Here is a 14,339-nt window from a genome sequence, read left to right on the forward strand (position 1 = left end):
ATATATGTGTGTGTGTGTGTGTGTGTGAGAGAGAGAGAGAGAAAGAGAGATAGAGAGCGAGCAAGAATTCATCATTTGTGATTACATGTCGGAAGCGTTCAATATTTTGGATGCAGTCTCTCAAGATGCGGCCATCATTTTCAGCAGCTGTAGCCCAGAGTGACATTATGATTTTCTTCTTCATCTTCTGCTTCTGCTGCCATGAAATGTGGCTCCCATGGCTTCACTTCAATGTGAGAGTGGGCTTTTACGTGTATGACTGATTTTTTTTTTTTTTTTTACCTGCCGTGTAGGCAGTCATACTCTGTTTTAGGAAAGTGTACATGCTGGGAATGTACTTTCCATATCCCACTGACCGCTGACATGGATTACGGTCATACACGTTGACGCCCCCAAGTACATATGAGTGTGCATGGGAGTTTCAAGTTTCTTGTTTGCAAGTGAGGGTCTTTGAAAGTTGCCATGGGTAACCAAAAAGGCGAGGAGGATAAGTGACCGACAGACAGACGGAGAAATTGATACAGAAAGATAATGTTTGCTAATGCGAATGTTTTATTCAGATTAGACCATAGCCCCTGTCTGAAGGGGCATTACATAACGAATAATATCTATAATATGAGCGTAACATCTAAAATGTACACAAAAGCTGTACAAACGAAACACAAAAATACATATAAGTTGTACTAATATACAACAGCCTCCGTGCTTTGTGGACAAATAAAGCCATGTTAAGACATTTTCATTTCTAGATGTCATAAGTAAATAGAATCTAAAAAGATATGGATTTTGATAGTACTTAGGTTCAGCCAGGTTTTTTTTTTGTTTTTTTTTTAAACGTGTATGAAAACTGCAATGACATCGTAGACTGAGGTGGTAACAGCAATGATTATTCATCTAATTAATATTCTTATTATTCCTCTTCAGCTCCTCCTCCTCCTTCTCTGAGTACCTATCATCATCATCATCATCATTATTAGTAGTACTAATTATTGAAAAAGAATCGGGTGAAACTGTTACATACAAGGCACACTAATGCATAAAGAACCCCAGACATATGTATGCACTTGCAGAAACCACACATTAAAGTACGCAACAACTGTTCATCATTAGAAGGAACACACACAAATGCAGCATGAATGGGTCTGTTCCTTTCTCCCTTTTCCTTATTTTCAAGTGTGTTCTTTTCCACTTGAACCTTTCGCTTTACTATCATTAGTATTATTATTATAATCATTATTGTTACTATTATATTCATTATCATTCATTCATTCGGCCAGTGAAGAAAGCCACGTGTAGCGCACTAAGCAAAAGGGGGAGGGGGGAAGAAGAATAAAAAGAAAGAAAGAAAAAAAAGGAGAAAATAATGTGCTCCGTGACATGCATGCAACTGAGGGGAAAAAAAGGGAAAAAAAGAAAAAAAAAAGGTTCAACCAATTTTATCTCCAAATCATGCAGAATGGGACAACAAAACAGCTAAGTCCTCAAATCATGTAGAACAGGGCAACAATTCAATATAGATTTCGTTGTTTGTTTTTTTCAACTGCATTACATGAACGACATAAAATATTCATGAATTATAACTTTTACCCTTGTATCTGAAAAGATGACAGGCGATATTTCACACACCAAACCTGAGTTTGGGTAATGCTATTCACCATATTCACTATAAATCTTAAACATCCTATATTCTACAAGCCTATCACGAGGCTGCATATGATCGTGCAAATCTTTCCACCTACAATCAATATTTCTTTCTTTAAAACATTTACATCACTAATACTTTCAACTCCCTGATTCTCCAACCCGTTTGCATACAAACATTTACTTACACTAGTCACCTACATCTTTTTACCATTAGTAACAAAACTGAGCAATATTTCATACGCTTTGGAAGGTCATCTATCATCAATCCCGGTTAATCTTAACAAATAACTCGTACACAGACACAGACACACAGACACACACAGACACAACACACACACACACAAACATGAGCAAACATCATAAGGATCATCTATGGTCATAAATCATTTGCGTATATTATGATCATTAATGATTCCATCAATTCATCATCAGGAGGTAATCTGTATACAGTTACGCACATTATGTTTGCTTTTTATAGGCGACTGGCTGTCCCTTTTCCTGTGCTTTCTGCCTGTGAGTAATCAAGTGCCACAGAAAGCAATTTGGACAGAGCTGTTACCATTACTTCGTTCTCGTTTATCAGCACATGTTGCATGCAGGTCAAGTCGATTAATGGGACTTGATTAAAAGAGAGAGAGACAGACAGACAGACAGAGAGAGGAATGGTTAGAGAGAGAGAGAGAATGGTTTGAGAGAGAGAGAGAGGGGGAATGGTTTGAGAGAGAGAGAGAATGGTTTGAGTGAGTGAGAGAGAGAGAGAATGGTTTGAGTGAGAGAGAGAGAGAGAGAATGGTTTGAGAGAGAGAGAATGGTTTGAGTGAGTGAGAGAGAGAGAGAGAATGGTTTGAGTGAGAGAGAGAGAGAGAGAGAATGGTTTGAGTGAGAGAGAGAGAGAATGGTTTGAGAGAGAGAGAATGGTTTGAGTGAGTGTGAGAGAGAGAGAATGGTTTGAGTGAGAGAGAGAGAGAGAGAGAATGGTTTGAGAGAGAGAGAATGATATGATAGAGAGAGAGAGAATGGTTTGAGAGAGAGAGAATGGTTTGAGAGAGAGACAGAGAAAGGAATGGTTAGATAGAGAGAGAGAGAGAGAGAGAGAATGGTTTGAGAGAGAGAGAGAGAGATAATGGTTTGAGAGAGAGAGAGAATGGTTTGAGAGAGAGAGAGAGAGAATGGTTTGAGAGAGAGAGAGAGATTGAACGGTCTGAGAGAGAGAGAATGGTTTGAGAGAGGCAGAGAGAGAGAGAGAGAGAGAGAATGGTTTGAGAAAGAGAGAGAGAGAGAGAGAGAGAGAGAGAGAGAGAGAGAATGGTTTGAGAGAGAGAGAGAGAGAATGGTTTGAGAGAGAGAGAGATTGAATGGTCTGAGAGAGAGAGAATGGTTTGAGAGAGGCAGAGAGAGAGAGAGAGAGAGAGAGAGAGGTAACAATATAGCACGACTCTCTCTCCACAGAAATACGCCCGGGGGTACTTTTTGTGTAGGTAACAGTATTTCCGTGTGCGGTCACTTGATATGACAGGGAACAACTGTAATAGTTGAGGGGGGGGGAGGGGGGACATGGAGAAGGTGTTGGGGAAGGGAGGGGAGGGGGGCAACTTCGTGATCGTTTCATTTTGGTAATGACAGGGTCATTTTGCTTACAGCTGCGGACAGTAAGAGATGATTTGTGTTCATTGAGTGTCAGTCTGTCTGTTTGCTTGCTTGGTTGGTGTGTGTGTGTGTGTGTGTGTGTGTGTGTGTGTGTGTGTGTGTGTGTGTGTGTGTGTGTGTAAGAGATCTACAGTTTGTCTATTCACGGATGCGTGTGTGTGTGTGCGTGTGCGTGTGTGTGTGTGCGTGCGTGCGTGCGTGCGTGCGAGTAGTGTGTCTGAGTGGTTGTGTCTGTGTGCCTGTGTGTCTGTGTCTGTGTGAGTCTGTGTGTGTATTAATCTTTCGGATGAGACGATTTTCCTAGGTTCTGTGTATCAGCATGCACTTAGCGCACGTAAAAGAACCATCGGCAAAAAGGGTTGTCATGGCAAAAATCCTGTCGAAAAAATCGCTTTGATAGTAAAATAGTACAGAAAAAAGTGAATGGCGTCGCACTGTGGTAATATGCTCTCCCCGGGGATAGGAGTTCGAATCTGACACAGAGAATTCTGTTGTGACACAAATAAAGTATTACTATAAAATACAGTACAGCACAACTCAACGCTGGTCCATACAATACGCTACAATGCAACGAATGCAGTGAAATCTTGGGCGTTTTGGTCCTCAAGCGAATTCGAAGCAAGAACTTGGACGGTCTTCGGAAAGGCAGAGTGCGATATGGGGAGTGGTCGGTCTCCAAAAGAGTTCTACGAGTCCATGCGGCGGTTACGGGCGTACCGTCTGGAGGCCAGGAGTCCCGACCTCATCTGGGCAGGGATGGGGTGACGACAACTCAGCAACAGACTGCCCAGGATCAGCATGCCTGAAAGAGAGAGAGAGAGGAGTATCGGATACCTTGTTGCTGTTGTCGTTGTTGTTAGCGGTGGTGGTGATCGTCATCGTCGTGGGGTTGTCATCGTCGTGGGGTTGTCATTGTCGTTGTTTTGCTACTGTTGTTGTTATGATCATCCTGATCTTCATCATCATGGATATGTTGTTGTTGTTTTTTGTTGTTGTTTTTTTCATAACCATCATCTTCTTCATACTTTCTGATATCAATCTATCAGTCTGTCTATCTATCTATACAGTGTGTGTGTGTGTGTTTGTGTGTGTGTGTGTGTGTGTGTGTGTGTGTGTGTGTGTGTGTGTGTATGTGTGTGTGTGCGTGTGCGTGTGGTCAGTCCCTTAGTAATAAACCTTCTTGATCAGAATGATATATATCAGTTTCTCGTTCTCATACGTTGTTCATTTACTCACCTTGAACGAGAGAGAAGTACGAGAAACGAATTTCTCTTTCTGTCTCTTTCTTTCGGTTTGTCTCTTCCAAAGAACTCTGGCATGTCTTTCTTTTCTTCTGTCTTTTAATCTAGAAAGTAGAATGTTATAATCAGCATGCTTTTGCCTTTATTATTTAGTATCGTGTTGTGCAAACCCCGCTTAGGCCGAGGACTATCAAATCCTCGAAAATAAGGATCTTCTGTCTTGACCTTTATTGTTTGTCTTGTCCAAAGACACGAGTGTACAGGTATAATTTGGCTAGACATAACAATTATATGAAGCACTGACGAGATTTCAAATTGTTAGTGGAGTGATGGCCTAGAGGTAACGCGTCCGCCTAGGAAGTGAGAGAATCTGAGCGCGCTGGTTCGGATCACGGTTCAGCCGCCGATATTTTCTCCACCTCCACTAGACCTTGAGTGGTGGTCTGGACGCTAGTCATTCGGATGAGACGATAAACCGAGGTCCCGTGTGCAGCATGCACTTAGCACACGTAAAAGAACCCACGGCAACAAAACGGTTGTTCCTGGCAAAATTCTGTAGAGACATCCACCTCGATAGGAAAAACAAATAAAATTTAAAAAAACTGCACGCAGGAAAAAATACAAAAAAAGGGGTGACGCTGTAGTGTAGCGACGCGCTCTCCCTGGGGAGAGTAGCCCGAATTTCACACAGAGAAATCTGTTGTGATAAAAAGAAATACAAATACCTCGTGAATGTTGTTGAGCATGAGCCTTTTATGAGGGACTGCTTGTTGATTTGTGTTGTCGATTTGTTGAGTCATGTTATTATTTTCACTTTTCATTTCTTTTCTTTCAGTGTGACGCACCCTCTCCCCCCTCTCCCCTCACCACTTTAGTGAGGAGCTTTGGCCTTCATAAATCATTACCGTTATCGTTATCGCTCGTTCGTTGGATTAGCTCGCTCAGCGTTTAGGCTACAAAACACACAGGCATGAAAACCCAGCTTGCTCCTTACTGAGGAAAGCGCCGCCGGCAGCCACCATAAAGATCCCCTGCCAGCCGTAAGCATCCAGAACTGAAGTTGCCATGGGAACCGTCACAAACGTACTCACCGCCTGCAAAACGATAGAGACGGTTCCGTCTTAAAAACAAACAAACAAACAACAACAGAAACCCTTCATGGCTCACGTGTGATTCCTGCTGAAGCCTTCAGCAACAAAAACGATAATACTGACAATGGAGGGGAAGGGAAAGGAAGATGGAGTTGGAGGTGGTGGGGGGTGGGGGCTACCAGTACATACACTCAACGATCCAAATAACATGCCTTCTTTTTGCTCACCATCAGAAACCAGTGTTTGACGATGTCAGTTTCGTTAGGAAACCCTGTAATACTCTTTTGTTTAACGTCATGTTTTATTGTCATTTGTTTTTGACGATGCCTTGTCGGAACAGCGTAGCCAATGACGTTTCATACAGAGGGCGCTTGGCGCTGTTTTCAAGACATGCGCAGAGGGCCGCGGAGAGACTTACTGTCAACTCAACTGTGAACAGGAACGGTCGGCCTTAAGGTTCGTCGTCTTCGAAGTACAGTTAACCAACCCAGTGTTGACACAGTCTGACACATAAGTAATGACACATTTGTGTTGATTATGTGACGTTGTTTAAGGAATGTTGTGTACATAGGGAGGAAGAGAATAAACCACTGACTTTTTTTGTTGTTGTTGTTGAGTCATGTGCTTGAAGTCAATATAGGGCTGCATGTCTTCTCCAGGTTGTTGATGGTGTCAGTGGAGTAGGCATATATATATATATATATATATATATATATATATACGGCGAAAGCCATGTAGATGACGCAGATCCACACGAAGAATATATATATCCACCTGATGGTTTTTCAGTTGTATTGCCAAAGGTTTTGAACACTGAACAGAAGAACAAAATATGTGATTCATTGTGTTTCGGACTAACAGACGATTTTTTTTTTTCAGTTTGTGTGGGCTTTTGAAGGAGAATGTATATTCAGATTGTTTTTTTTCTTTTTGTGAGCGCCTGTGGCTTATCCGGTGAGTGACAGTGTGTACTGCTGTTCTGCAGTATTTTGATATAAGAGGACTTGAGATCTATTTATAACTGAGTAAACCAATGACCTGTTTGTTTATGAAATGTTCCCCTTCCGAATAATAGGTCGTTTTCTTTTATTTCGTTTTTAAAGTGAAAAGATTGTGAGCGTGGAAACGCCCGGTTTTTGTTGGAACTAGCTGAGTTGCCAATGAAGCGATGTAAGATGGAGGCTTGTATGGTAGTGTGTGTGTGTGTGTGTGTGTGTGTGTGTGTGTGTGTGTGTGTGAGGTAGAGTTGACAACAATGTCACCTTTTTTTTCTTCCTCATAGATTAAAGGAGGGAACTCTAATTGGGCCTGTTACAAGTTGAGGTTTATGAATGCAAGTACATGTGTAAAAATGAGAACACGCATTAAAAAAAACCAAAAAAAACAGTAGAACGGAAAGTCGTGTGCAGGAATCGGAACAATTCTATCTCAAGCAGTCCATTATCGATTGGCATTTCATTGTTCTACGGTCATTGGTCCTGTTTTTATCACGACTTTTCGGCTTTGATAAGTCGAACTGGATTGCAAAACGCATTGTCCGGTTAATACACACGATAAACATTCCGGACAAATCCATTTCTTTCAGATGCGTTCTACAAGACCGGATAGTGCAGACTGAAGGTGCCTGTCTGTCCAATCAAGGATCTCCCCCCCCCCACCCCACCCACCCCACACCTTGAGTGGTGGTCTGGGTGCTAGCCCTTCGAATGAGATAATAAACCGAGGTCCCGTGTGCAGCATGCACTAAACGCACTAAAAGAACACCCCACCCCTACGCCCTCCTGAAATAAAAGGTTTATATCCCTTGGCAAAATTCCGCACACAAAATAAATCCGCTTTGTTCGTAAAAGAAATACATTGCAGACAGAAAAAAAAGAAGAAAAAAAGGGGCGGGGGGTGGCAATATACGCGCTCTTCTTTCCCTAGGCAGAGCAGTACTAATTTTACACACAGAACTCTGTTGTGACAAAAATGTAAAGCAAGACAAGACCAGACCAGACAAGACATGACAAGACCCAAACAGATCAGACCAGAACAGACAAGGCAAGACAAGACAAGACAAGGCAAGACCAGGCCAGACCAGACCAGACAGTACCAGACCCAACTAGACCAGGTCAGACCAGACAAGACAAGACAAGACAGGCAAGAGAAAAACCCAAACAAGACCAGACAAGACCCATCTAGACCAGATCAGACCAGACAGGACGGGACAGGGCAGGACAAAAACCACAACAAGACAATACCAGACCCATCTAGACCAGATCAGGCCAGACAAGACAAGACAAACCAAAACAAGACAAGACGAGACCCAGACCAGACAATACAAGACCCAACTAGACAGATCAGACAAGACAAGACCAGACAAGACAAGACAAGACCACGAACACCAACACCACTGCTAGCTGCAGTTCCGTTCGTTACCCCCGTGCTGAAGGTGACGCCGAGAGCGAAGACGAAGTGGCGGGGCCCGAACAGGGTGAAGATCAACGGACCCTGCAGGGCGAAGATGCCGGCGAAAGCCGTGTAGATGACGCAGATCCACACGAAGAACATGGCCGCCGAGCTGGCTGTCTGGCACAGGACCAGGGTGGCTGTCATGGCCGTCAGAAGACCTTGGCTGATCATCAGGCAGGGCTGGATAGGGTGGAGTGCAAATTCAGTTCAATTTCATTTCATTTCAGTTCAGTTCGATTCAATTCAAATCAGTTTAGTTCAGTTCAAAAGGCTTTGTATTGTCTGATCAAACAATTAAAAAAGAAAATTTCTTCTTTTCTTTTCAAATCACTTCAATTCAAAAGACTTTATTGTCTGATCAAGCATCTAAAAACAGGAAATATCCTTTCGGCTCATTCAAATGCTCAATTATCAAACAATTAAAAACAAGAAATTTTCCTTTTTTTCCAAATCAGTTCAATTCAATCTATAAGACTTTATTGTCTGATCAAGCCTTTAAAAAACATAAAATTTCCTTTCGGTTCATTCAGATATATGCTAGTTTATAAATAACTAAGCGAAATGAAAACAAACGAATGAGTAACTGGCACACCCTTCCCTGATCACCAACAAACGCATCAGTAATCATGTAAACGGAAAATATTCAGGTGAGAAAATATAACATTTAAGATACAAGTGAAACTAAAAAAAAAAAAAAAAAAAAAATTAAAACCTCGTACACATTTCCTTGATTTGCCATGCACATTATACAAAAGGAAACTATTCAGTAAGAAAAAGCGAGAAACAGTTTTGTGTCGATGGTACGTACGGAAATTTTGCCAGTCCAGACAGGACTGGATGAAATGGAGGCAAAATTAGAGATTGAGCCTGCCGCAGGTATGTAAAAAAAAACAATTAAAAAAAAACAAAAACCCACTAAAAACTAAAATGGAAAAGAATAAACACGCAAACTAAACAAATAAGTAAATTCACTAGAATATAATTAAAACAGAAGATGCACGCTTTCGACTGAGGGTTCACTCAACCGTTCACTGTTCATTGATTTATTGAGATATCTCTATGATTATTGACATGTTTTTCTCCATCTCCCTTAAACCCATGGTTTTGGTGTGTCAGAATGATTATTTGCTGTTGTTAATCATTGCTGTAGAGAGAAGCGGCCTGCCCGGCATCGAAAGCCTGCTGATCCAGTGTCAGCTACGCTGGACAGGACACGTTGTCCGCATGACAGACTATAGGATCCCGAAGATGCTTTTGTATGACAAGCTGAAGAAAGGCCACCGCGAACTTGGAAGACCCTGCAAGCGCTTCAAGGACACCTTGAAGACAAACCTCAAAGCCTGTGACATAGACATCGCTTCCTAGGAAACTGATGCCCTTGACCGCTCTCACTGATGGATGCTGTGCTCTAGTGGCATAAAGACGTTTGAAAACAAAGAACGCTGGCCATTAAGGAGAAGCGTGAGCGAAGGAAGCAGGGCTCAACTTCTGGAGACGTTTTCCCTTGCAACACCTGTGGGAAGTACTGCGCATCCAGAATCGGCCTCTTCTCCCATATGAGGACACACACCGACAGATAAGCCTGCCTGCCTACTCATCCGCCGGTCCGACGGGAGACTCCATCATCAGTGAGAATGCACGTGTAAAATATTTGGCCATGATATGACAACATGATTACTTGATTTTGGTGACCTTGACGATTGTTTTGGTGATAATGGATACAAAACGTTTTGATTGTTTCTTAATATGCACAAATTGCGGTGGAACATAGAACCACCCCCCCCCCCCCCCCCCACCCCAAAAAAAAACTCACAAAAAACAACAGCAACAGCTGTATCATCTTTTTCCAGAGTGTATGCAGCCTGAGAATGAAGATGACTTTACTCACATTTACTGCCAATAGTGTTGGTATGATGTTATTCAATGACTCACAGTGGACAGCAGAGTCGGGACTTGGAGGAACAGATTGGACAGTGAACAACCGACACCAGGAACAGTTAATGGGAGAGAACTACAGTGAGACATCTCTGACCTGGGCAGAACCTTTTAATAGTATTGCTTCCTTATAGTTTGCCGGAAATCATTTGGTTCTCCATTGCAAATGATATATATATATATATATATATATATATATATATATGTGTGTGTGTGTGTGTGTGGGGGGGGGCTGAGGGGTGGTAGGAGGAAGGAGAAGGGGGAGTGTATTTGTGTTTGCGTGTGTTGGGGTAGAGGGACGGGTGTGTGTTTGAATGATTGTTTAAATGTATGCATTCACCGTGTTTACGTGTGTGTAAGGTTTGCAAGCTAAATTCTTTTGGTGTGCGCATGCAACAGTAGTGTAATGTGTTATGTTTAACCTCATGTGTTTTGTAAAGCATTTAGAGCAGTTCTCTGGATATAGAGTGCTATGTAAGTATCATTATTGTCATTATTATTTCATCAATATCATCATTGTTATTGTTGTTGTTATTGGTTTTCTTCTTCTGCTGCTCATCCTCATCACCATCATCGTCGTCGTTGTCGTTCTTCTTCTTCTTCTCCTCTTCCTCCTCCTCCTCATTATCAATATTATCATTGTCGTTGTTATCATCATCGTCATCGACATCATCATCATAATCGTCGTCGTCGTCGTCGTCGTTGTTGTTGTTCTTCTTCCTATCGTTATTATTATTATGATTACTACTACTACTACTACTACTACTACGACTATTATTACTATTATTACTATTGTTGTTCTTATTTTTATTATCATTACTATTATCATCAGCATCGGCATCATCATAATCAATATTATCATTATCATCATCGTCGTCGTTGTTGTTGTTCTTCTTATCATTATTATCATTATCATCATCATCATTAACATTATCATTGTTGTTGGTCTTCTTCCTATCATCATCATCATCATTATCATTAGCATCATGGTCATCATCATCATCACCACCACCACTGACCAGATAGCCAATCCGGTCGGCCAGGAGTCCCCACAGAGGACGCCCTACGGCGTTACAGACGGCAGCGACGGAAGCGACCAGGGACAGCAGGTGGTCGTCAGCGATGAACGTCTGACCGTAGGCCTGCGGACGGACATGTGAGAACAAGAAGCCTTGAATACAAGGTGGTGGTCGTTGTTGTCTTTTTCCCCAGCCTTCGTCTTCGCCATCGTCATGATCATAACTGTCAGCACAAAGTTGTGGTGGTGGTAGTAGTCGTAGCAGTAGTAGTAGTAGTGGTAGCAACAGCAGCAGCTGTAGTAGTAGTAGTAGTAGTAGCAGCAGCAGCAGTAATAGTAGTAGGCAGCACAAGTGGTGGTGGTGGTAGTAGTAGTAGTAGTAGCTGTAGTCAGAACAAGTGGTGGTGGTGGTAGCATTAGTAGTAGTAGCCGTAGCATTAGTAGTGATGGTAAGAGGATGAAAAGGACTGTTGCTACTACTACTACTACTACTACTACTACTACTTCCACTGCTACTACGATTGCTGCTAGTGCTGCTGCTGCTGCCTTCCAATTCTTTGTCAGTGTAACCAAGCTTCAACTGAGTTTTCTTGCATTCTGTCATTATTTTACGAACGCGCGCGCGCGCGCGCGCACACACACACACACACACACGCACGCACACCACACACACACACACACACACAGCACAGACACACACACACACACACAGCACACAACACAGACACACACACACACACACACACAACAAACATTTCCTTGTAATGGATTAAATAATCTGGCAGATCTTGTTATTTTTGTGATTTGAACAGATGGGTTGGTATGATAATCATAATCAAGGACATTTCCCGAGGGTTGTTCGTGCAGTAACATGTTTCAGCTTCATTTTCAAGGTGGCGTCAAAGTTAAAACGTGCAGACTGATCCATATACGCTACACCAATCTAATATATATATATATATATATATATATATATATATATATATATATATATATATAATCAGACGCCTGACTTGCGCATAAAACGAACGCTCAGGTCTGAGGGCCATGACAGCCTGTAAAACTTTAACTTAAATGAAAACGAAACGAAACAAATTTTCATTTCACGAGGGAAGTGGAGTAGACACAGATGCTTTATTTCATATTTTTTCATTATATATATATATATATATATGTATGTATGTATGTATGTATGTAAATATATATATATTACATCCACCTTAAAACGAAATGCGATAAACAGAAAAACGAAATAGAAAAACTAATGCATCAAATGTAAAGCAGTAACAAAACAAGTTACACCTACCCCCGCCGCCCCCCTGACCCCCACCCTCACCCCCACCTTGTAAAATGCAGGCACGAAGAAGAATGACAGATCGATCATGAAACTGACAAGCCACATGGTCCAAGTGGCCCGTGATGTCAGAATCTGCAGTGGAGTGTAGTCAGCGGTTGGCTCCCTTTGTGTGCTGAAGTCAAGGGAATGGTTTATTTACTTGTCCGCTAGCTTGAGTTAAATGTGGGGGGGGGGGGGGGGGGGGGGGGGGGGGGGGGGGGGGGGGCGGGGGGGGGGAGGGTCGGGGGGAGGGGGAGATTGGGGAAATGAGGGTGGGGTTGGGTGCGGATATGTCGATCAAAATAATAATATTTTTGCTCACCGTCTAAAGCGAGTGTTTGTCGAGCCGACAGTTGTGTGTGTGTGTGTGTGTGTGTGTGTGTGTGTGAAAAGAAAATAGGGGTGACATTAAATAAGAATGCATCAATACACACACGCACAACATGGTAGAAATATAAAAAGAACAACACAAACTGCATAGAAATACAAAACTCTCTACAAAACCACAGAAGAAGGGTAAAAGTCCACGTGAGTGCACGCACGAAAGAGGAAAAAGAAGACATGAAGGTAGGAAGTGAAAGAAAGCAAGGGATAGTGAGAGGGAGGAAAAGAACTAGAAAGAGAAAGAGAGACAAGGGGCAAGAGATAAAGACACAGAAAGACAGACAGGAAGACATACAGAGACAGACACAGACAAACAAATGCGATGATACTGGTCTGGAATTCATCCGTGGTGTAGCCGACGACCCTCCACTGGGTTGTGGGATAGGTGAAGATGAAACAGGTGTATCAGAATAATTTCACTTCGTAAGTATCAATTCTGTCATTGGATGTTCATCATATAGTTTAAGCCTCCCTCCCTCCCACCTCCCCCCCCCACGTCCCCCCTCCCCCACCCCTCCCCACCACCACCACCGACAGCCGTGAGCCTTGATAAAACATCAGCGTTTTAACTGCAGTCCCGTACTTTTGTGCACTTGTGAATGATATTGCGGATTTTTGTCTTCTGAAAAGCGTTAACATAGAATAGAATATGTCTTTATTACCAAGTGTACCTGGGTCACATAATTCCAAAATGAAGAAATCCAATCAGATAAAGAATAGTGACTGACTGACTGACTGACTGACAGACACCCTGGCCTGTAATTTCAGTGTTCTCTCAGTTAAGTGACAGCTCTTCTCTGATGGGCGTAATCTTTTCTTTTTTTCTTTTTTTTCCCCAGCCAATCTGTGTGTTTAGCTTAGATTCTCATTTTACAAAAGTTTTTTTTTTTTTATCATACATATTTCAACCTTTCCCCAACAGCAAGTTAAAAATAGAAATTTTTGTCCCTCAGCTTACTCCCCTTTATGATCTGTAAAGCCTTGTTCATTTAACTGCTTTGGTTGGTTCGAAAATCTTATTCTTCTTACAGTACATGTCTGTCGGACACCGGCTGCACATTACCAATCGACACATACCTGTCGGGCACATTACCAAACACGACATGAATGTCGGACACTCGCTACACATTACCAAACAGTACACACCTGTCGGATTTCCTTTTGTCACCGCCTGAGGAATCACGGCTGTGAGCCATGTTCATGGCCTTGTTGCGAACAACCTCCTCGGGCAACGCCGCCTCCTGGTTGAGGGTCTGCCGGGGAGAGCGGGAGGCATCCGTGGACTCCTCCTCGCTGGTCTCCTTGGGCGGGTAGGTGACAGACAGCAGACACAGAACTTGTACCCCCGACAGAACCCCGCCCAGCAGGAGAAAGCAGCTGGGCACCTTCTGCAGAACCTCTGGCTGCGTGAAATAGCTACCAGGGACAAGAGAGAGAGAGAGAGAGAGAGAGAGAGAGAGAGAGAGAGAGAGAGAGAGAACAGAACACAATGTTATTCAGGAAGGCCAGAGCTCTATTTGAATGGGTGTGAACATGAATCACATTTTGAAAAGCATAATATGGTTGACACAATATCCCACATTAAAAAA

The sequence above is a fragment of the Babylonia areolata genome, chromosome 13 (genome assembly GCF_041734735.1).
Source record: "Babylonia areolata isolate BAREFJ2019XMU chromosome 13, ASM4173473v1, whole genome shotgun sequence".
Taxonomy (NCBI): domain Eukaryota; kingdom Metazoa; phylum Mollusca; class Gastropoda; order Neogastropoda; family Buccinidae; genus Babylonia; species Babylonia areolata.